The following is a 25660-nucleotide window of genomic DNA, read 5'->3' on the forward strand; positions in this document are numbered from 1 at the left end:
GTTGTAGATCATCATTCTTACGTTTATTATTAGTTGACAATTGCTCCAAACTTAAAAATATAATTTGTATAACTATAAAGTCCCAAAAGAAATCTGGAAAATGAAAAAAATTTCCCCTCTTCATGAAATAAACGTGCCTTTCTTCTGTAATTGTTCACGTATCTTTTGATGAATGTCACTTATTGCTGGACTATGATAAGGTTAAGTCCCAATTCTATTCCCAGTTTCTCTTTTCATAAGTGTTTAGGCGAAGACATCTTGTACACATAGGCAAACAGAAGGAACTTTGTTACAACAATATTACTAAATGATCTGACCTCTTCAAATGTTTTGGCAAAATTCACAGTTTTAATCAACACAGATGATTTTTAATCACCAGTTGAGGAACTGAGTGATCCCCATTCAAATTTACAGGAGAAAAAGGACTTGGAAACTACCCAACTAGCAAACAATCCACCACTTAGCTCTGGAAGTCACTTTCCTCCGCAGCGGATATTCATACTTGGAACTGGCCCGCAGTGCGGAGAGCCTGCGTTTGGGTGACAGGTGCGGTCTGAGGTAAGTCCCTCACCCCAAGGGGCACGTGTGAGTTGATAATCTCGAAAACTACTCATGGCCATGGCAGTCTTTGTAGATGCTGAGGAGTATGAAGGGGCTTTAAAAAGTTCATGGGAGGAAGGGGCTTATTCTATTATGCTTTCATTCCACGTTTTCAGGACGTTTTGAAACTCGCTCATCTGTGCTTACGCATTTTGAAGATTGCTGACCCTTTATTTTACCAAAATCAAGTAGTCCGCACTATTTGTTGCGTGATCAAGATACAGTACTTAACTTTTTCTAGGATATCCATATGAAACTCACTAACTGAGATTCAACCCAATTATTGAACTAAATGTCATTTTAGATATATTCACCTGACCTTTTCCCTAAGGAATCTTTTTTTGGTCATCTCTATGGAGATCAGAATGTAAGCAAAAAATCAGGGAAAACCATGCTATCCAGGGAATAAACAAATTCAACACTGATTCTGGCATGCCGAGTTTGAGATACTCCATAACACAAAATCTTTGGTGGGATGCATCACTGAATTAGTCTGGGTTGACTAGAGAAACAAATCCAGAGAGATAATCATATGTGTGTAAGAGAGAACTTTATAATAAAGAGCAATTGCACATTCAGAAAACATCCCAGTGCAGATCAAGTCCATAATTCCGATATTAGCACATATGTCTGATACCAATTTATGAATTCCTCCTCAGACTCACGCAGCCAGGCAATGATGCAGAATGCATTGAGATCACAGGCCGGTGGGTGGAAAGTCTTGTGGATCCAGAGTCAGTGGAGGCATCTCAGTGCTGGTGGGGGTTTCCACATGGCTCCTTCAGCTCAAGGACTGTAGTGTAGCTTCATGTGACTAGTCAACAAGGATATCTCACAGGGAGTTAGCCTGTGTCCCACCTCTAGTGAGCCATTTATCTCCTTAGTGCCTCCAAATGAGGTCATCAAGGTGTGACCTGATTGACAGGCTATACTCCACCCCTTCACTCTTACATCTCAAATTGACACCAGATTATGTAACTACCACAATCACTATCAAGTTTATCTCGATATTATTTTTACATTGAATATTTTTAAGCTGTTTAAATGTAGCACATTTATCCTTCACTGGTATTTTTGGTGAATGTTTTGAAAACACTGGAGTACCTCTGATCAAGCAGTAGAATGCGTTTGAAAAGTAATACACTAGTAGCTGTTTTATGAATGGAATTATGTTGCTGGTATATTAGAGAAATGATTATTCAAAGAATCCAAATTTCTTTTTAAATATTTTCAAACATTTCAGACAAAACACTTCCCCTTTCAACATTTTTCACATGTATGTTTTTTAAGACATTAATTATGTTTATCAAGTCACATTTTAAAAATAGATGCCCTTTTCTTAGTGAAAAAAACATTCCTTAATATGTCTCATTAAGTTTTCATTGTCATAAAATATTTGCTCAGCTATGGCGGTGAGGGAAAGGCCCACAGCTGCCTCATTTTACTCGGTGTATTGTTTTACTGGTTTTTGCCTCTTTTTAACTTTGGAGCACAATGCATTCTTTTCTCAGGTCTTATACAGGATGCAGTAACTTGCTTATGTGAAAAATTATTTCCAAATTTAAAACAATAAACATGTAGCGCTGACGATAATGAAAGATTAAAAATATATACTTTTAGGTCTTTCAGACTCTGAGTCTTATTTCTTTGTAACATAAATAGCAGCAATGAGGAAAGAGATTATTTTGGTTGATAAAATATTAAAGAAAAGTGTCTCATATAGCTTTGATTTGACTTTAAGCATGCAATATAATAATTGTTCCATTTGGTCATGTTGTTGGGGCTGGGTTGTGGTTTGCATTGGCTATAATGGGAATTTTGAGGAACTTTGTCTTTTCAGGATCCTGGTAGTATCGTGTATTATTATATGTTGGGTTACTTACCAGCTGTTTGAAGTAACTAGTTTCTTCCAGTAATCACTCCATGGGAGAAAGATGATGCTTTTCAAAGCTTCTTAAACTTAAAGGGGTAACTCTGCTCTAGCCTGTAGGGCCACTATGAGTTGGAATCAACTTGATGGAAGGTAGTAGGAGGACATATTCTTTTTCTCACTGTTGCCTTCAAAGTTTCTCCAATAAAATCTTCTAAACCAGCATTTAGGATATTATAGAATTCATCCACCGGAAAAGGGGAGGATCTTAAACAGGATCGATTGATACAGTGGCCACACAAATGGGCTCAAGCACCGGAACAATTGTGAAGTTGTGCAGGACTGGGCAGTGTTTTCTTCTGTTGTGCCTACGGTCACTATGGATTGGAATCAGCTAGATGGGTCCTAAAAACAACAGAATTCATCCCAAGTCCTGTTGTTCAACAATATGCTCTGTTGGGTAAAGAAAATTCCCTTCTGTGATGATTAAGGTTATCTATCAGCTTAGCTGGGCCATGGTTCTCAGTGGTTGCCTCTCACATAATGACATGTGATATCATGTAATGGTTTCTATGCTGAGATTGGTTGTGAGCAGCCAACCAATGGCAAAAGACTTGCTAGGAATTTAGCCAGCTTCCCATATTTCTTGACGTTTGGGCAAAACCCTTTTGCTTTTGCTGAATCTCAATCCTGCATCATCTGATCTCTGGTTCTTTGGATTTGACCCAGTGGCCTACCAGATTACCTGGTGGTCTTGGGAATTGTTATCCCGTGCAGCCTGTGAGTAAAGAGCCTGCCATCTTAACTGCCAATCTTGAATTCATTCACCTCCACAGCAGCAGCTGCTATCTGAGCTGCCCTTCTTGGCTCTATCAGCCCCTGGAGCTAAGCAAGTCAGGAGAAGCGTCCAGCTTGGCCTCTGATATATGAACTTGGAACTTGCCAGATTCTAGAATCGCATGAGCCATTTCCTGGAGATGAATTTCTCTCTGTATGAGGGGCTTCAAAAAGTTCTTAGGAAAATGGGATTAAAGATAATAGAATTTTCCCACAAATGTTAAAATTTCCTTCTTAAATATACATGTATCAACTTCTCTGCTTTCGCATCTATTGAGAACCCAGCCTACAAAACCTTTTATTCCCAATTTGCTAAAGGTTTAGTTGCAAATGAATGGTAATTTTATTCAATATTTTTCTACATCTAGGGAAATGATCACAGGCCTTTTTTTCATTAGTCTGATAATGTGACAAACATATAAGGTAAATTTCTATTACTGAATCCACTGCACATTACAGGGACAAAACTAACTTGGTCAGGTTTTTTGGATTTGGGATATTGATTACCCTGTCATTTTTCTTTCTCTTACTGCTCTTATGTGGTTTTAATATCACAGCATACTATCTTCATAAAATTCATTGTCATTGAGTTGATGCCGACTCTTAGTGACCCTACAGGACAGAATAGAGCTTCCCTTGTCAAGTTCCAAGACTGTTATTGTGAGCAGGAGTAGAAAGCCCTTTCTTTCTCCTGCGGCATTGCCGGTTTAGAACGTCAGACCTTGCAGAACACAACACATAACCACTACACCACCAGGACTCCTAAACCATTTCATAATATAAAACTATATTTTATATTATGTTATATTAACATATGTCTATGACGGTTTATTATGAATGTATTTGTATTCCTTATTAATATAGAATTAGCATATATTTGTATTGGTATAAAATACGTTTTTATATTAAGGGATGTTCATTAAATGTATTCTAGGGAAGAGCTTGTGTAATATTGCATTTCTAGTCCTTGACTTGTTCCTAGACTGCTCTCCAAGCTACCCCTGTGTTTCTTTTCAGATTTCTGTGGGAAAGCTCAATAGGATATGGATAGCGTTGTTTTAGTAGCCACAACTCTGTGACTTGTCTCAGCATCAGTGCAGATTAAGGACTCCTGTCGGTGGTGCGGGTTGAGTGTTGGGATGCTAACTGCAGCATCAGCAGTTCAAACCTACCAGCCTCCATGAGAGAAAGATGGCTGTTTGCTCTTGTAGAGGGCCTATGTAGGGTTTCTAGGAACTAGAATTGACTCAAAGTTGATGGTTTGTTTGTTTGTTTGCTTGTTTGTTTGGGTGGCACAGTGGCTCACGAGTCTGGTTGCTAACCAAAATGTGGGCATTTCAGACCTATGAGTTGCTCCTCAGTCTGCTTCTACAAATATTTTCCAGCCTTGGGAAACATATCGGCCAGTTCTACTCTGTTAAAGTCACATAACAGGAATCGACTTAATGGCAATAAGTTTATATTTCGGTATCTATACATCTCTGAACATTCACACACATATATAATTAATTATATTTCTATTGTTATAGCTATTTTCAGCTTTTCAAGAGATTTATTATCAATTGGGAGTTAATACAGATATCATATCATTCCATAGTTCAATCACATCAAGCAGTATTTATTGTACAATTGCTTCCACAGTCAGTTTCCAAATATTCTTCCCTCCCTGGACTCCTTGACAGAGTCTCCCTTTTACTCCCCCTTCAGATCCCTGTGAATGGTGAAAGCTTATTAGTATTTTATAAGATAGTTAATTTATTCCATTGTCTCAAGAGAAAGAGTTTAGATATTTTCCAAATTTCTGACAGAAAGAAACCAAGAGCAAATTTGTATATTTTAGACCAGTGGAATAGAATTACATTCCAGAACTAAATTTATACATCTATGACCAATTAATTTAACAAGGGTGCCAAGTTTATTCAACGAGGAACGAATAGTCTCTTTAACAAATGGTGCAGTGACAATTGGATCTTCACACACATAAAATGAAGTTGGACCCATGCCTCAACCATTTGGAAAAATAAACTCTCAATGGATCCATTGCTTAAATATAAAAGCTGAAACCATATAATGCTTAGAGGAAAACATAAGCGTATCCTTACCTGACAGGGGAGATACCATGACCATGACAATGGTTTTTCCCAGGGCGAGACGTGTCCATTGCACTCAGATGTGCTGACCCCTGTGATCTCCCCAAATGTGGGAAACTCGACTGCATAATTTGTGGTAGCAGGCACTATATTTCTGCTCTCCCCTGTTTAAACAAAAAGAAAGAAAAGAAAACATCAGGGTAAGGTTTCATCCTTGTTTTTAACCACTACATTTTAGTTATGGGAGGAGAAAGCAACAAAAATCAAAATTGATTAATCATATTTCATCAAAATGAAAAACTTTTATGCAACAAGACTTTACTAAAAAAGGGGGAAAGCACCCTGAAGAATAAGAGAACATATTTGGGAACTGTAGCTCTGATATACATGTACTATCCTGTACACAAAGAATTCCTATAATGCAACAACAAATAGACAAACAGTCAAATTGTTAAAAGTGGACAAAGATCTTGAAAAGATATTTCTCCAAAAATATGTACATCTGGACAATAAGCACTAATTATCCAATAATGCAGCTCAACTTAATTAGAAAAGCGATAAGCAACATGTATGCTCAATGTAATTAGGCATTTGGGAAAAGCAGACCAGAATGTCCATGAAATCCTACTTCTCGCCCACTAGGATGCATTTCTTAGAAGGAATGAGTGCACGATAACAAGTGTGGGAGAAGATGGGCAGAAAGTGGAACCCTCATCCATGACGGGAGGGATTTTAAAATGGTGTGACTGCCATGGGAAAGTTTGACAGTTATTAAGAAAAATTAAACAGAATTATCCTATGACCCAGCAATTTCACTATAGTGATAAAGGAACTCAGACCTGCATGTCTGTTTGTTGCAGCATTAATCACAATAGCCAAAGAGTAGAACCAGTGCAAATGTCCACCAACTGACGTACAAAACGTATGTGCTACAATGGAATGTTATTAAGCCATAAAGAGAAATTAAAGTTCTAATATATGCTATAATGTGAGTGAACCTTGACAACATTTGACTTAGTGAAATAAGCCAGACACAAAAAGAAAAATGTCATATGTCTGTGTGATTCCACGTACACGAAGTACCTTCTCTAGGCAACTGCATAGAAACAGAAAGTTGTTTCTTACCAGAAGCTGAAAACATGGGGAAATGCTTTATGAATATTGAGTTTCTATTAAGATTGATGAAAAAGTTCTCAATGAATAGCAGTGATGGTTACCCAACATAGTGAATGCAGTTGATGTCACTGAACGGCGCACTTAAAACATGACACTTTTGTTGCATATATTTATCCTAGTAAAACAAAAACATTACATATTTAAGAACTAGTCTTATCATTTACAAGTTTCTCACCTCACACCCTCCTATTACTTCTGCTGTAATGCTTCCAACCATCCTTACTTCCACCTCCAAGAATATATCTAGAGTTAAAAATTATTTTATAATCTGCTAAAAGGTTCAATTTAGTCATTTTATACCTGCTTATTCCTGAGTTATTTCCTTCCAGAAGGTCAGTCCCAAATCAAGAGAGCAAATACCCTGTCTTTTAAAATATAAGAATTCTAAGTAATTGTTCCCTAGCTTTGTACATGAATACTTCAAGTTCAGCAAAAAGGGACACTGTTCAGAGTGTTGTTGTTGAGTCTGTACTGAGGACAAAGATTATAAAAGCTAACAATCACCAGCATATCGAAATCTATCTTATTCTTACATTACTCTTTCAGAAAAGAAAAGGAAACAAGAAAGGGTAGGAAAAGAACAGACAACTGGGGCATAAAGATAGGTTGGAAATTCTTATTTTGGTTTACTATTAATGATTTTCTCTTCAGTTAATCCCACAACGTTTTGTCTCCAACAAACTTATTAAGGATACACTTCTTGGTTCATCTACATGTAAGAGATGTTGACATCTCGTTCATGATGGGTACATATTGTACCATACAAGCCGTTTCCCCCCAAACAAACACCAATTTTGAAACATTCTTGTAGGCGCCTTGAATCCAAATAATGATATTGTCTTTGTGATGTAGTCAATTAATGTGGCCCTTCTAGCCATCGTTCTCCATTTCGTGATTTATTGCAAATTCTTGCCTTATATCTGTGGTCATAATCTGTATTAAAATAAGAAGTAACTTCCAGTTTTAAATTGTTCCATTAATAGCCAAACTTCCAGCTGTCTGTTTAATTGAGAAAAGTAAGACTTTGGATTAATGAGTCCAGTCTGACCACCCCCAAAGTGGGCGAACCAAGAAGGGAACTAAATAGATCACAATGGGAGCAAAGTAAAGCCACAAAACCCACGAGGAGCCCCCAAAATAGACTTCAGGCTAGGAGGGGCAGTTCCCAGAAACCCCCAGGACCATCTATAGTCATAAAGGTCAGCGGACAGACCTGGAATTAGGCATGCTTTTTTGTTTTTATTGTGCTAGTTTTTTCTTTTGGTTTTTTTTTCTTTCTCTTTTTATTCAATCTTTTGTTTTCTTTTTTGTCTTGTCTCTGTTGTTATTTTGCCTACTTAAATAAGATAGGCATAGGAAGCAAGCCTGAGGAGAAAGCAATGGGACCAATGGTTCCCAAAGGACTTGTGGGAGGAAGAGGTGGGGGAAAGTAGCAATAAGCAAACAGTGAAAATCAACAATGAGGAGGATGTAGCGATCCTGAGGGGGGGTCGGGTGGGGGTGGAGCAACAGCAATCTAGCTGAGAGGAATTACTAAGAGACAGAAGAAGGGAGAGCATGATAGTGGGGCAGGAAGAAGGTAAAAGGAAACAGAGGAACGATCTAGGAAGCAAACAGAGAGGTATAGACATAGGTGTGCATTTATGTAAATAAATTAATTCATAAAAATAGAAATATTGGCCAATGTTCATATACTTATATGGCAATACATAGAGGAAGTGGATGGACTTTGGGCCTCTGCTCAAGCTTTCTCTCGATGCAAGAACACTTTAGATGGAATCAGGTAACAGGCACCAAAAGAACCAAAACAAAAATATATGTTGTTGAGAATGGGGGGGGGGGTCAGAGCAGAGACCGAAAACCCATCTGTAGACAATAGGAAATGCCCTCACAGAAGGATCACAAGGAAGGGGTGAGTCAGCTAGGGTGCAGTATAGCACCAATGAAACACACAATATTCCTCTGGTTCTTGGAGGTTTCCTTCCCCCCCAATATCATGACCCCAGTCATGCCTTTCAGTTCTGGCTAGACTGGAGCATGTACTCTGGTACAGAAAATTGCTCATGACTCACAGAATCTCGGTCAGAGAAACCCCTGAGGAATAGAAATGGCAATAGCGATACCAAGAAGGTTGAGGAAGGTGGGGGGAGGACAGGAAGGGGAAACTGATTGCAATGATCAACCCATAACACACATACCCACAACCACCACACACACACACACACACACACCCAGAAGGACAAACAACAGAAACACGGGTGAAGGGAGACAGTGGTTGGTATAAGATATGAAAATAATAATAATTTATAATTTATCAAGATATTATGGCATGGGGAAGAGCAGGTAGGGAAAAAGAGGAGCTGATACCAAGGGCTCAAATACAGAGAAAATGTTTAGAAAATGATGGCAACCTATGAACAAATATGCTTGATACAATTAATGTATGGAATGTTATTAGATTTGTAAGAGCCCCCAATAAAATGATTTTTTTAAGAGGCTGGTTTAATAAAACTGGGTGAGGCTAGACCCTAGAGCTGACCCACCTAAGATACACAGAAATAATTGAATCTTCTACCTAATCTTGTGATATCAGAAGGCAAAAACCACACCACTATGAAATCCTTGGCGGTGAGGGAAAAAACCCATCTTAGTGATTTCCCCTTCCTGGCTGATCATATCAGGAAGGCAACAACAGTCAAACACCAGTTGCCACCCCAAAAGAATGCTGGTAGCATGTTGATGTGACTCTCAGATTCCCCTTTGCTTAGCCCCCTTTGCTTATCACAGTGAACAAGCGACAGGGTGTATAGTAGTATGGAAGTTACCATCTTATGTAATGTCATCATGGAAATGATGTCTCAGCATCTTTGATATTCTAATGTTAAGCAAGTCACAGTTCCTGCGGACACCTGGGGAAGAGGACAAGTGGAAGCCAGAGAGCGAGATGACTGGGGGCTATTTTAAAGTCTATGTGCTGCAACCTGGCCCCAGAGTGTTCTACACTTTTACGCTCTCTGGCCCTTTATAGAGATCATTGTTATTACTGTGGCCAACATAGTTTGAAAGATATTGGCTCTATGGAAACAATTTCCCTCCCTTAAAGGTTTTAGAGGGAAACACAATGTTACTAAGGAAGAATGTGTAGATTTGTTCATGATTCTGATCTTTTAAACCAGTATCAGGGCCCTGCTATGTTAAGATGAAATGGGATCTCACTCCTTCCAGCACGTAATATCTTCTTTCAAATTGACTAGCAACGTTGACCTCTTCTTTTCTTTATTCATCTTTAGCTTTTGATTTTGGAAGGAGAACTTTATGGAATGGCTGTTGTTAAGTGTCATTGAGTCGGTTGCAACTCGTAGTCACCTGATGTACAACGGAACAAAACACTAACCAGTGCTGTGCCTCCCTCACAATTGCTCTGTTTGAGCCCCTGCTTGTAGTAGTAACAGCATCAACCCATCTTATTGAGGGTCTCCTCTTTCCTTTGCCCTTCTACTGTAATAAGTCTTATGTCATTCTGAAAACATGGTCGAAGTACATAAAACATCTTGACTTCTAAGAAGCATTCTGATTGTACTTCTTATAAGACAGATATATTTGTTCTTCTGGAAATCCATAGTATTTTCAGTATTCTTTGCCAACCTCATAATTCAAATGGATCAATTATTCTTTGATTTTCCTTGTTCATTGTCTAGCTCCATGCATATGAAACAAAGCAAATCAAAACACACACACACACACACGCAAACACATGCCAGTGGAGTTGATTTTAGTGACTCTCTGTGGGATTTCTGAAGCTATAAATCTTTATGGGGGCAGGGTTTCTTTCATGCATATGAGGCAATTGAAAATATGACTCGAGTCTGGTGTGCCATAGACCCCAAAGGGATATCTTTGCTCTTTAACACTGCAAAAAAGTATTTTTGCAGCAAATTTTCCCAATGCAAACATTGTTTACTTTCTAGACTATTGCTTCTATGAGAGTTGATTGTACACCGTTCTTGGGATACAGAAAGGTTTTCCCCCAGGTTGTTTCCTATACTGTACGCCCAGCCTAGGACACTGCTTGCTAGCATGGGAGGTCAGCGCTTAGAGGTATTCTCCCTGAGGGCACCAGCCATCTAGAGCAATCAGACCCTATTGTCCCACCATAGGTAAGGCCCACTCCCTGCTGATTAGGATAGTGGATTTTTTCTCTGAAGGAAAGCCCAGGCAAGGTCAAGCCCACTCAAGGATGACTAAGGTTAGGCTGCCATCTTGAATATAGGATCTGCCCCTCTTATCACACATGTACCCCTAGTCCCTCCCCTTCTTGCTGCGTGTACACCCCTAACTCATCCCCTTCCTGTCACACGTATGCCTATTGGACAGCCCTTTCCTGTTACATCTGTGGTTACCTGTAATCAGGGGTGGGAGGGGGTGGCTTGCATGCCCCCTAAGGATACATAAACTGTGATTGGAAATATACTCTCTCTGCACGGACCTGGCTGCTGAGATCATGGCCATCCTGGGGGTGAGCATGCTACCTTGAAATGTGCCTGTTCCCTGGCTCAACTGATAGAGACCATTATCTGTGGGGTGGGATGTGAACTCCACCTACAGGAACCAAGCTAATGGCCACAGGCCCCCACCCCTATGGTGTGGGGAGACAATAGTCTGGCAGGGACTGCCTCCAGGGAAGATGCCTGTGAGCATCTGACCTCCTCACACAGTTTTCCATAATGGTGCTACAATTCTACAATCTCACCAGAAATATATGAGCCTTCCAATTCCTCCACACCCTTTCTAGCATTTATTATTTTCTGTTTTTAAAAAAAATTTGCTGAGAGTGCCAGTGTGAGGTGCTATTTGTTATAATTTTAATTTGTATTACTCTTATTGTTCATAAATGCAAACATTTCTTCCTATAATTGTTAACCACCTGGATGTTATTGTTAGTAAATTATCTATTTATGTCTTAAACCCATTTATTTATTGCACTACAGGGGACAGCACTGAAGATAAGCCCCAGGGAGAGTGGTGGGTCTGCCCAGATTACACAGGAGCAAACTAAGAGGGAGAGAGGGGGGGGGGGGGGAAGGGAGAGAGAGAGAGAGCATGAACTGAATTCTGGCTAATCAACCCCCAAGAACAACAATCTCCTGGCCCATAAGACTCAAGGATGACAATCCTGCTCAGAGAAGCCAAGGCACAGGGAGGACCATAGGGCAGGCCCCACCATGAGACATGACGTCCCCTCACTGACCCACAGCACTGCAGGGGACAGCATTGGAGACAGTGCAGGTATTGTGTCCCGTGGGACTCCTCCACACCTGGGTGAAGCATGAAGGGAGTGCAACAGAACAGCATGGGGAGCAAGGCAATGAAGTCCCTGAGGAATCCCCAAAATAGACTTCATACTCAGAGTGCAGGGCTTGGCACCACATCAGACTTGATCAGCAAACATACATAAGGGTCAGCAGACAAACCTGGAATTATTTATAGGTCTCCCCCCACCCCTTCTTTTTATTCTTCCATGTTTATCTACATAAGAAAGGCAAGATACACAATCCCAAGGAGAAAACAGTGGAACCGATGGTTCTGGGGAGACAGGGAAGAAGGGGTGGAGGAAAGGAGGGAGGCAGTCAACAAACCCAGGGACAAGGAAACAATAAGAGATCTAGAATTGATGGATTGATGGCAAGGAAGGTGTAGAACACCTGATGGAATTTGATCAAGTGCAATGTAGCCAAGAGGAAGTACAGAGAGCCGAATGAAGGTTGGACATGAGAGTGGGACAAGAGGAAAGTAAAAGGAAATAGAGGAAAGAACTCAGAGGCAAATGACATTTATAGAGGTATAAATGTAGGCATATATATATATATAATATATATAATGATAGGGATATAAGTCTATGTACACATAATTATATGTTGAGTATCAAGGTAGCAGATGGACATTGGGCCTCTATTCAAGTCCTCCCTTAATGTAAGAACACTTTGTTCTAATAACCTCCATTCTGCGATGCTCACTTCCTGAAACGATCTCTGAAGTCAAACTGGGTGCATAAGCAAATGTGGTGAAGAAAGATGATGGTGCCAGCTAGTAGAAGACATAGAATCTGGGGTCTTAAAGACTTGAAGTTAAACAAGTGCCCATCTAGCAAGACACAACCAAGCCCACTTGGAAGAAGCACAGTAGCATGTGTAACATGAGATGTTGATGGGAGCAGGTATTAGGCATCAGAAGACCCACAGCAAACAATGATATTGATGTGAACGAGGGGGGGTCAGAGTGGAGACCCAAAGCCCATCTTTAGACCACTGGACATCCCTTCACACATGGGTTAGAAGAAGGGATGAGCCAGCCAGGGTGCATGCAATAGAGCACCGGCAAAACACACAACATTCCTCTAGCTCTTTAATGCTTCCACCACCACCCCCATCATGACCCTTACAAATACACCTTACAAAGCCAGCTAGACTGAGGCATGGACACTGGGACAGATAAGAGCTCTGGACACACGGAATCCAGGACACATAAACCCCCCAGGAACAATGGGAGTAGCAATACCATGCAAGTAGGGGGAAGGTTGGGGCAGAGGGGGGAAAAACGGGGAACCGATCACAATGATTGTTGTATAGCAAGGATTGACGAACAACAGAAACGTGGGTGAAGGAAAAAAGCAGACGGTGTAAGATATGAAAATAATAATAATACGTAATTTATCAAGGGTTTACGAGGGTGAGAGGGTGGGCGAGGGAGGGAAAAATAGGACCTGATACCAAGGGTTCAATTAGAAAGAAAATGGTTTGAAAATGATGATGGCAACCTATGTACAAATGTGTTTGATGCAGTTGATGTATGGATTGTTACAAGAGCTGTAAGAGCCCCCCCAAAATGATTTATTAAAAAAAGAGAAAGTGTGAAAATATGTTGTAATCTTAGAAGGTCCCAGTCTTCTATACTATGGGTATTTTTCCTTGCATTTGGGAGTATATGTATGTGTTGTATTAGGATCTTGAAGTTTATTCATATTTTTTCATTGATGGTCTTTATGATTCTAGGGTTTATATTTAGGTCTTTATCTTGAGTTTGTTTTGTACATGTTTCCTCCTCTGGATTTTGGATTTTATTATTTACAGTCCTTGGATCCCAGAAGCTGGTATGCTTCTCTCTATAGGTTTAGTTGACAGCTCACTTAGATAGCTGCTTGTTTAAGGCAAGCCTTTATGACCCCAGGCACCATTATTTCTGATAGCCAAGCACCATATGATTTCTTCACTGCACTTTGCTCTAGCACACATGTCTTCAGTGAGCGCTTTATGAGTGCAAGTATATGTGCTTGATTTCCTGACTGCTACATCCGTGGGCATTAATTATGGATACAAGTAAAATGAAATCCTTGGAAATTTTGAACTTGTATCCATTTGTCACCTTGTTTATTGATCCAGTTGTGAGGATTTTTGTTTTCTTATGCTGAGGTGTAATCCATACTGAAGGCTGTAGGTCTTTGATTATCATTGGTAAGTGCTTCAAGTTCTCCTCTCTTTTACCAAACAAAGCTGTGCTATTTGCATATTGCATATTGCAGACTGTTAATGAGTCTTTTTCAATCCTCATGGGAAGCTCCTTGTTTTTAGAGGCTGGCTTATCATATTACCAGCCCAGCATACAGACTGAATAAGCAGGGTGAAAGGATTCAATATTCCTTTGTTGTCTGGAATAACTAACTGCCTCTTCATCTATACAATGATTCCTCATAAGCACAACGAAGTGGACTGGGCTTCCATTCTTTGCAAAGTTATCCATAAATTTGTTAGGATCCACACAGCTGGAAGTTTTGTTAATAAAACACAAATAAATACCTTTCTTGTACCAATTGTGTTAGGCAGGGTTCACTAGAGAAACAAAATCAGGATACTTATGATTATAGATAGATAAATAGATTTATACAACAAGCAGGAATATAGCAGTTAGTTGGTCCATACAACAGTACAGGGGGTTCAGTTTAAATCACAGCCACGGAACAGTTAATTTGCTGAAAGCTCTTCAACCCACAAGGGCTGCTGGGTCCAAGGTCAAGAGAGCAGATAGCTGAGTTTTCCCTTGGGAAATGCAGTCAGTCTGTATACAGGCAGCAAACAGCAGGGTGGGTCACTAATAGCAGTTCAGGAGCTAGGTGAAGCAGGCCTGATGGGATATCGAACTCAAGCAATGCAAGATGACAGGATCCACCAGCCTCAAGCTCAAGCAATGTACATACCAATAGCGTGAGGAAGCAGGCCTCAAAGTAACCTCAAGCTCTAGCGACATGATTCAAGTGTTGTCTGCTCTGAAGTTGATGACCTAGCCCAAGGGGGCTAGGATGGTTGAGAATGTGTGATGGGGCCCATGGTCTAAAGGCAAGGCATCCAATGGGCATCCTGGTAAAGAGGCTAAGTGAGGCAGCCCACATTGAGTTGACCAGAACCCGACCAGATGAAGAGAAAATATTTGAGCCCGTGAACTGGTGCATGTTGCTGCTGACTTTATGGGTGGCCTGTCCTGATTAGATTTTGCTTACGGATTCGGACATCACAGGGTTCCAACTGGAATGAAAATTCTTCACATCAAACAATATGAATGCCTCTGGATTTGTTTCTCTAGTCAATCCAGACTAACACACCAGCCCAGCATATAGATTGAATAAGCAGGGTGAAAGGATTCAATATCCCTTCGTAGTCTGGAATAACTAACTGCTGTTTCGTCTATATACTGGTTCCTCCTAAGCACACTAAGTGTCCTGGGTTTCCATTCTTTGCAAAATTATCCATAATTTGTTATGATCCCCACAGTTGGATGCTTTTGTTTAGTTGATAAAACACAAACACATATATGCTTTCAATAGGATCCATCTGACATTATTCTAAACACATTTTGAATTTCTGGTAGTTCTATGTAGATGTACTGTTGTGGCTATTTTTAAATTATCATCAGCAACATTTTACTTGCATGTGAAATTATTCAATAATTTCGGCATTCCATTAGATAACCTTTCTTTGGAATGGGTACAAATATGGATCTCTTCCTGTCATTTGACCAGACAGTTAGATTCCAAAATGCTTGGCATCGAATATTGAGCATCTCAAACCCTGTATCAGTTTGTTCAAATATTTCAGTTGATGTTCTGTTAGTTCTTGGATTCTTGGTTTTCACCAATAACTTCAGTGGAGCTTGGATGTCTTCCTTTCATACGATCAGCTCTTGATGATATGCTATCTTGTAAAATGGTTAAACACGTCCTTAAATGATTTTTTGGCACAGTGATTTGTGTATTCCTTCCATCTTCTTTTGTTGCTTCCTATATTATTCGATACTTTACTACAGAATATATGTGTATAGATGGTGAAACATAAGAAAAAGTGAGGAATAAAGAAAATCAACAGTTGGCTAATCTTAACATGATTGACTGGTGACTTCACCTTTTTACTGAAATCAACTCACATCAGGGCAGTGGTAGTCTTGGGCCATTTACGTAAGCATAGCTTTTGATATTTGACTTTAGTCATCCTTCGGGATAGACGTAACCGCTGATGGCTATAGTTCTGGAACCTAAGGTCCACAGTCAAGTTCATCCAAAGTTTCTTTTGCACAATGTTTTTGTCCCAAGGAAGTGCCTGCCTCTCAGCAGGACAAGTGATATCCACCCACACTCTTGGAAGATGCCTCCACCTCCATCCAGCACACTTGTCTGGAGGATCCCCTCACTTGGCTGGAGGATCCCCTCACTTGACTGGAGGATCCCCTCACTTGTCTGGAGGATCCCCTCACTTGGCTGGAGGATCCCCTCACTTGGTTGAGGTGGGTTGGAAGTAGCACCTCCCTTTCACATGGAGGAGGGGTGGGGGGAAACCGGTCAATATTGTGAAAAACTATCTTTAAAGAAATCTCTAACTAAAGCTTAGCCTTCTCGCTAAGCTGAAAATGTTTGATCTAATAAAGATCACTACAGCTTGATGGTCCACCTCCTTTCCTCAGAATGCCCAATCTGAACTCACACCCTTGGGTCTTGAACCAAACTTTAATGCTTTATTTAGGAAACTTAGCCTAGAAAATCCTATGGTTCACAAAACATGGTTCTGTACAGTGTTGGAAGATGCAACCACTAGGTTGGAAGGTGGCTGCAGGATTGGGAATATTTCTTCTGTTGCACATGGGCTCAGCTACACAGCTTACTGAATGACAACTAGTAGCGGCAACACAAGGTATTAACTTTTATTAACTATTATGCTTTATCCTCGGGAACATGCCAGGTTACTTCCGTGGTCAAATACCATTTTATAGATTCAGAGTTTTAGTCAAGATATCAAAACCAAAATATTTATCAATTAAATTCTGGCAACCATCTCCAAAGCTTAATGAATCATGAGTTCTTTTCCTAAAAATATATATTTGACACTATCCCCTGCTTAGAAACCTATAATGAAGCCGGAGAGGGAGAGCTTCATGGGTCGGGAGCCTGTCAGAGGACCCACAAAAGAAGCACAATAGAAACATCAGCGATACCAAACTCGGGTGGAAGAGGTAGCCATTCCATCCGGTAGCATACTATCTATAGACCTCTTCTAAAATAGGGCCATTAAATTACTTAGCTAATGATCTAGGACTTTTCCGATTGTCTGTGATAAGACCATTTCAAAAGATACAGACACATAGGGAAAGCATTGGCCAAGGTTCCATTAGGAGAAATAAAATAAGACATAGCCCAAGGACTTAAAGAAGCATTTTTTTTCAAGATATGGAGAAGATGATAACAAACAGTCAATGTCAGGGAAATACACAAAGGCTAGAAACAACAGCAAGTCTTTAATACTCATCTTCATGGGACAAGGCAGAGAATGGTGCTTCCAGAAACTGGCGAGAGCTCTAGCCAAACAATAGCGCTCAACAAGAGCTTTGGCTCTGAAGTGCTCAATTAAAGCTCTTTTGTGTCCCCTAGAGGATATCTAGAGAGCCCTGGTGGAGTGGGTTGCCCTCTGGGCTGCTAACCAGAAGGTCGGCAGTTCAAATCTACCAGTTGCTCGGCGGGAGAAAGATGAGGATGTCTGCCGCAGTGAAATAGTGCAGCTTTGGAAACATCCGGCCCTCTCGGGTGGCGGTGAGTCAGAATCACCTGATGGCAGTGCACTGAGTTGGTTTAGAGGTTATTTAACAATATCTGGAGGGGCCTGTCCTCTAATGAGTACAGCCCACGAACCCTGCAAACCTCCTACAACGCTCAGAATCGCCCCTTCCCCAAACAATGAACTGGTCCAAAATGTGAGTAATCCATGTGCTCCCATGCCTGGAAGGGAGAAGGCAGAGAAAAGAAATATTCCTCTCTCTTTCTTTTTTTTTTTTTTAACAATTTATTGGGGCTCATACAATTCTTATCACAGTTCATACATATACATACATCAATTGTATAAAGCACATCTGTACAGTCTGCCCGAATCATTTTTTTCTCCTCTTTTTTTTTTTTAACATTTTATTAGGGACTCATACAACTCTTATCACAATCCATACATATACATACATCAATTGTATAAAGCACATCCATACATTCCCCGCCCCATTCATTCTCAAGGCATTTGCTCTCCACTTAAGCCACTCCTCTCTCTTTCTTTATGGAGCTCCGATGGGACTGTGAGAGAACCAGTGAGCTGCTATGTGTGGTTCAAACTCATCTGCCGTTCCACGGGAGAAAGCTGACGCTGTCTGCTCCTGTAAAGATTTAGAGTCTCAGAAACCCTACACAGCATGTCTACTCTGTCCGGTAGGGTCATTATGAGTTAGCATCAACTCACGGCCAGTGAGATTCGCTCCCCTCTCCACCTCCGATGTTCTGAACACTAGAGGATGGAGGGACCTGGATCGTGAGGGCTCAGGCTAGGGCCACCAGAGGCAGAGAGGGCTTTGAAGGACAAATGAAAGACAGCCATCACCTGCATCCTCTCCCAGAATTCTGATCTGGAATTTCTTCTTTCTTCATGCCTAAACGAGGATGGTCACATTAAACACGAAAATGTTTTCCACTGTCTGGACCTCGTGTTCATCGATTGTTCTAATTGGCTATCCTCATCATTCATCCCATAGTGCCATGAACTGGGTTCATTGGTGAATGCTTTTCGTAAAGATGGCACGGACTGCATGTGCTTATGGGGCGACTATAAAGGCCACTCAGGGGAGCTGCTTCTACTTAAGAAAAAGAATTTCGGTAGAGTCAATTCTGACTCCTGGTGACCCCATTTGTGGCAGAAGTGACCCGTGCTGCTCACGGTCTTCAAGGGAAGAGTCTGGGAAGCAGATCATCAGTCTCCACTGGGCGGGCTTAAATCTCCTAGTGCATTCGCTGTTTGTCCCTCTTCCTCTAGGCTGCTTCGTAGCATGAAGGCCAAGACTAATTTTAAATCAGATTTCTGCCTCCCATTTGATGGTCGGAAATGTAACTGCCATCCTTCCACCCCCAATTCACAATAAAAAATCATTAAAAACACCACCAAACACCCAAACAAAAGGCTGCCTGTCTTCTCAAGTAGAGTGTGCAAATGCCCCTCCCAGGTCCCTTCACGTGGTTTTTACTGACTCTTAGCATAGAGGGTTTGAGAGTGTTGGGCTGCTAACCACAGTCAGTAGTTCCAAAGCACCAGCCCCCTCGGAGGGTAAAAGACAGGGCTGTATCCTCTTACAAACAGTGTCAGTCTTGGAAACGTGCAGGGGAAGTTCTACCCTACCCATTACTCGTACTAATGTCCCTACGAGCCAGCAGTGGGTTTGGTTTCGGTTGTTTGCACTTGCTTGATCTGATGACCAAGGTGCTTTGGTAGCATTGACACCCAAAAGATTGCCCCTGGGGGCGGAAGACTCCTCACCCAAAAGGAGAAAAAAATTCTTGGAATTCTATGATCGACCCTCAGTTTACGGCAGCCTGAGGCCAATGATTCCCTGAGCTAGGAGGGCAAATGTCCATCTACTTCCCCTGGATGCAGGACAAACTGGGCTGTAATGGAATGTCTGGAGCTCCGGATGGACACAAGGCTTCACCCGAATCTCACCTTTGCTTGGTTCCTTCTTTCCTATCTGCTTTCTCATTCCCTTACTAAGTTCTCCTGGGAAGGTTTTTCCCCCACTCCTTTTTTGGGATAAATCACTGTCCCTGGTATCCTGCCCTAAGCCATCTTTCCACTCTTCCTCCTCTGACTTGGACAGGAAAGCCAGTCTTCTCTGCCTGTGGTAGGGTCACAGCCAGTCACAAAGGAGAAGTGGATATTCAAAAAACACGCTTCTGGCTCAAGTTTCGAGGAACCTGAGGCCTGAGCCACCAGCCAAAGGCCCTCTGAGAACTGTGTGCTATGCGGCAGCGGGAGACTGCCGGACTTGGGCCAGTGGGAAAGCCAGCTACTAGAGGCACATGCCATTCAGGATGCAACAAGTTAATGGGCCGTGCTATTTCTCCGCAGAATCCTCCCAAGCCAATTGTAGACTAACTACCCAGAAGTAACAACAATAAGAGAAGGGGGTCTTGTCTCCCGGTTTGGATGTTGGGAAAGGAGAAAGCGCTGAACAGGTTCTAAATGAAACCTTGAGCTTTTTGGGGACGAGTGACACCCTGCAGCTGATCAGTTGCTTTGAGGGGAAAAGCAAAATTCTTAAAAACACAAAATCATGACGAGAAAATAAGGGCCCATTTAGTAGTTGAGGTCTTAGTAATTGCCTGATTGTGAGGGGGCAGAAGGAGGGGGAAATGCTGAGTGAGACCTGAGGTTTGCAGCCCAAGCCTTTGTCCAGCAGAATTAGCTTTCCATCCCTGAGAGGACTGACTGCCCATGGTGTAGAGGCAGCCCACTAGTACAATACTTAAAACAGGTTTTCAACTCTAAAATCCCTACCACCTTTTCATTCCCAGGCAACATCTATTAGTCTACAAGGTACATTTGAATAAAAACAAACAAGCCAAGAAATGCACACAGCTCAAATCTATGGCCTCTTGTTTCTAATAGAAACAAGAGGTGTCCGCCTGGTAGCAAAAGGCCTAATGCTTGTCTTAAAGGTCAGTAAAGTTTGAGAGCAATTCAAATCTTTGAGATTGCCTTGGATAAGAGAACTAGCCTACTTCCCGGTGTAAGCTGTCGTGGCAGCATGGAATATAGGATCTAGGTGTATGCTTTTAATTTACTTTTAAAACGTATGAAATCAAGTCCTTCCATTACGTAATCCTCGGCTACTCTTTCCATATAAAATTAAAAGTCTCTTTTCCATCCAGATGGTTCTGCAAGTCATTGACCCACAATGGCCCGGCTGCTCATCTTTGTTCAGGCCATTTCGTTGGCCGTGCTGTTGTCTTTTTCTACCTTCTCACCCAGAATCACCAACTCTTTTTCAGGACTTAAGTCCCTCTGAAGACTTCCTCAGTGATTCAAGTTCCAAGAAGCCTTTTCATTCATAAGACTCTGTCCACAGCCCTCTGGCACTTAATCTTCTCTGCATGACAATGTGTTGTTTTCTAACTGCAAATACTTATAACAATTTACATGAGATCGTTGTTTAGCTTCTGTAACCCATTTAACTGCCCAGAGGGTATGCCAGATGACCTGGGAATTGCCCTGAAACAATAAGTGACTTGAGCTGGTGGATAAATGTCCTAGTGTCTTCACTTCTTGCTTGGGGTATTTTGGGGTCTTGCTCTCTACTATCTTCCAAAGTTCCTCAGAAAGTTTGAATCCAGTTGCCCATAGTGATACATTCTTGGGCTTCCATCTCTTTCCAGTGTCTCTTTGCCACTCATCCGTTTGCACCAGGAAGTGCAAATGCCTCCCAGTCATCGAGCTTACAGGTACTTGGCTTTAGAGTCTGTGTCTAGCGGAACTCAACCTAAAACACCCACCACAGGTCTTGTCTTTTTTCAGTTACTTTTTTGCTTTCTTTATATTATCTTATCAATGAGATCATAAACTAATTGAGGGGAGGAGTACATGTACACTGTCAATACTATACAAACTCAAAACAACAATGTTATATCTTAAACTCTTGTTTCTGGCTATGAAATACTTGCTGTGCATACCCAACAAAGCCAAAGTCAGAGTGATAGTCTATCCTATAAGAGCATCGTTGATATTGAAAATAAGCTTACGGCAAGTACCCCCCCCCTTTTTTTTTTTTTTGATCTTTCACATTTTAAGTTGCGATATGGATGGTAGGATGGTTAAGTGGTTGATTGGAGCAGAGCATGACACTACATACTCTGAGGGACCTTAGCACCATCTGCTTGGTACCCAACCTTCTTCCATCTAGCTGGTCATTCACTCGGAGTCCAGATGGTCTTCCTATTTCAGCTCTAAGAGAGCTAAAGAACATTGTTAAACTGAGAAGAAAATAACACAAAACAACCAAAGGCAATAGGGATCTCCCCATCATCCACAATTTCAATTTTCTCTGATTTTCCAGACTTAAATATAATGGTCAGGTAGTTACAGTGTAGCGATGGACCTGTATCCTAGCAATTAGATCTAATCAAATCATTCTTTCTTAATTCTCAGCTCTCTTATCTATAAAATGAGGAAGCACTTGTGGCATGGACTTACAGAGTGGTCTTGAGTAAGGAAGTATAAACAGTGTCCACTGTATTATAGAACAGCCAATCCCTTCTAAATCGGTCCTGCCATCACCACGATCCACACCACCACCACCATCAGTATCAGAACTGCTGCAGTTTCCAGGACAACACAGTGGAGATGATGAAACACACAAGACACCTTTTAACAAACACTCGGATGTTTCATCATATTTCCTTGGGCCCATGCGTTGAGCCAGGTATTTCTTTTAGAACCAAGCTTTATCAAATTCTCGAGGGCAACGGATGTATAAGGGTGCTTTACTCAATTGATGTATGTATGGATTGTGAAAAGAGTTGTATGAGCCCCAATAACATGATTTATAAAAAAAGATTCTTGAAGTATTTAAAGTGTCACTTAGAGAATTTGATAAAGCTTGGCTTTGCATCTCAACACCAGCTTCTCTCTGGGTCATTTTATAAATGTCTCTTCTTAGGCTCCTCGGTAAGTAAAACCGTAGCGTTGGTGGCTTTACTTTGGGTGGCTTTACTTTGGTGGCTTTACTTTGGGTTGCAACCCATCTCCGTTCACCTGCTATTTCTCCAGCTGCTCTGGGCTGCTCAGGCGCCACCTGCTTTTCCCAGTGTTTCCTCTTGATTGCAGTGTGTGAAATCAGATTACTTTTCTCCTCCAATAGAACTTGCTTCCATGGCTATTAGGCAGAAAGGTTCTCGCCATCTAACTAAAGAGTTAATTAACCTTATATCTTATTTCCAAGAGGGTATTTGTATTTCATTAGTTCTCAATGTTTTACCCCCAAAGAATAAATATCTTGGTCCTTGGATACTGGGAGGATGGGGTGAAGATATTTAGGGGCGATTTGGCTTCTCTTGAATTCCTCAAATGTAGTCTTAGTGGCTTGCATATTTCTATATCCACCCTGAGCCAATGGTATTCAATCAGTTGTATTCCTGGTCTTTCCTAACTTCACTGGACCTCGCTCAGGTGTTAGCTGTTCCCATCCTTCTGAAGCCCCATTGCTCTAAGTACTTCTCGTCATTTGTTGACCCACAGAGGTGTCCTCTGACATGGTTTCCTGTGAGTTTGGGCTGTTGATTAAAAAGAGGCACATCAAAGAAAAAAGAACAAGTTAAGCCCTCTGCACCCAGTCCTCTTTATCACAAACCCATCCCGGGAATAGCTGCTGGGAATTTCCCATCTGTCTCTTCATAGTTCCTGCTAGTTCAGAGGTGAGCAAGTTTGACAGAAATTATGGCTCTAGTATAAAGGAGACACAGGAACCAAATGTCCTCACTCTGGCAGTACGTCAGCCCTGGGGGTGCTGTGGCAAAGACGTTCACTGCCACCCAAAAGGTGGTGGTCCAAGTGCCCTGGCTGCTGTGTGTGGCAGGAAGATGGGGCGGTCTGCTTCTGAACAGACGGACAGCCTGGAGGCCCTCTGGACCAGTGCTCCTCTATCCTTTAGGCCTGCTATGAGGGGGAATGGCCCGTGGCCAGGAGGCTTGACATTTGTTTCATTCATTCATTCATTCAGTTTTGTATGCCTATCTGAAAAATGGTGCTTGAGAGAAATTATTTTTTATCTCTGCCTAAAAACTAGGCTGGTTGGAAACAAACAAACAACTCAGTGGTGGTCATTAGAAGTGATTATTGAATTTGTATGAAAATGTAGAGCTGGAGCCCACCCCGTCACCCAGGTCACGATGATGCCTCCTTGGGCGGGGGTGGGGGAGTTGGGAGTGTCCTTCTTGTAAGGAAGAAATGGAGAATGTCTCTCTTATCCTCTCTACCTTTCACCTCCTGCTTGCTGGGACTGTGCGGCTGCCTCCAGGGGCAGTGCATGTGGACTTCCTGGCCATTGGCGCCCTGCCATTTCCCCTCCCCCCAACCTTTGATCCATTCAGTTCTGCACCCACTGGCCTATGATCTTCCTCCATTGGTCTGCAGCTCAGTGAGTCTAAGGTGGGCCCCAGCTAGTATCGGGTTTATGGATTTGAGTTGCATTGGGCTGGGACACCTTCTTGGTATACAATCACTTCTTGCTATAAAGCTCCTTATACATATAGGACTGTCACTGATTTTGTTTCTCTAGACAACCCAGCCTAATACATTAATTCAGGGAACTTTAGCTTATATTTAAAATTTTATTTTTGGTGAAAATATAAGCAGCATAATGTACTCAATTGACAATTTTTACATGTGTGGCTCACTGACGATGGCTATGTATTTCACAGTGTGTCATCCTTTCTGTTCTGTATGTTGCTTTAACACCCTTGACTTAGATTCTTTGCCCCTTAAGGTTCTCATCTGATTTAGAGTAATTGTTGTCCTTTAATCTCCTATAAATACATTCAAAAAGTGTACCATGCCCAAGGCCATCATTGTCTATTAAATGAGGTAAATTGTTGTTTAAAGGTGGTTTTCTGGTATAGTTTTCGCTGCAGGTTAATTATAGGCAATAACTATAGGAATCTCTTCAGTTTAATTTTAAAATCTAGTTTCTAATGAGAATTTGAAATACTATTCCATGTTTTTCCTCCTTTTTATCATGATCAGGCTGTTGGGTCCTTGACCAAAACGTTTAATAATAGGAGCTAGGCACTATTCAACTTCTTCTGGGCTCATGATAAAAGAGGTAGCAGGTCATGGAGGGCAGTCAGGCCTGGAGTCTGATTCCTGGGTTGATTTCCTCCTTCCTCTGATGTTTCGGGTGAATCAGATCGGTCGTTTCATGACGAGCTGCTCCAATGCTTCCAAGGCCTTCAGCACCTCTGACTGACTGAGGAGAGAGAACAAAACAACAGCCAAATTCACTGCTCTTGAGTCGATTTCCACTCATAGGACCCAATAGCACTGCCCCCGTGGGTTTCCAAGACTGTAGCTCTTTACAGGGTACAAAGTATAGTGCAGGTAGGAGCAGCTGGCGTTTTCAATGGCTGACCTGTGGTTAGCAGCCCAGTGCCTACTACTATGCCATCAGCAAACCCTAACAACAGCATTAAGCCAACTGGTTGGACAGGTTGATGAAACCATGTCCTTAAAGCCCTGGCTGAGCTGTGGGTGTGAAGGCAGCCAGCCGTCTCCTGTTCTCTATTCTCTCGGTGTCTGTCTGTGCTGCCCAGAGCCACCACTCTCAGAACATATCCTTCCCAAGGCAACCCCACTAATGACTGGGGCCATGGGGTTCTCAGATGGGCACTTCAAACTCAGCGTCCACCTGGGACTAGGACTTCGGTCCAATCCTGTTTTGCCTGCTTTCCTTCACAGGTGTCGATAGCTTATCAAAACCTTGCACCTCAACCTCTGTCCAATATCTGATTCTGAAGAACCCAAGCTATGACAATATGGAGCTTCTTAGAGTAACATGGACATAATTGAAAAGAAAAACAAGGTCTAGAAGGAAACTGTCATTAGTCTTGAGCACAAGGAGACTCGCTTTTTATCTCTGTAGGTATAGGCTGCTTACTGTCCCTGTCGGTAATGACCAACTGCATATTTATCAGTGGGCTAGA

General features: G+C 41.6%; 1 non-coding gene across 1 annotated transcript; it reads left to right on the plus strand.

Annotated features, from left to right (window-relative positions):
• The first annotated feature begins 5401 nt into the window (after nt 1-5401).
• LOC142449382 (U1 spliceosomal RNA) lies at nt 5402-5565 on the plus strand. The gene has a single exon (XR_012784575.1). It is a non-coding gene; the product is annotated as a U1 spliceosomal RNA (small nuclear RNA).
• Nucleotides 5566-25660: the final 20095 nt, after the last annotated feature.

The sequence above is a fragment of the Tenrec ecaudatus genome, chromosome 5, assembly GCF_050624435.1.
Source record: "Tenrec ecaudatus isolate mTenEca1 chromosome 5, mTenEca1.hap1, whole genome shotgun sequence".
In the NCBI taxonomy this organism is placed as follows: domain Eukaryota; kingdom Metazoa; phylum Chordata; class Mammalia; order Afrosoricida; family Tenrecidae; genus Tenrec; species Tenrec ecaudatus.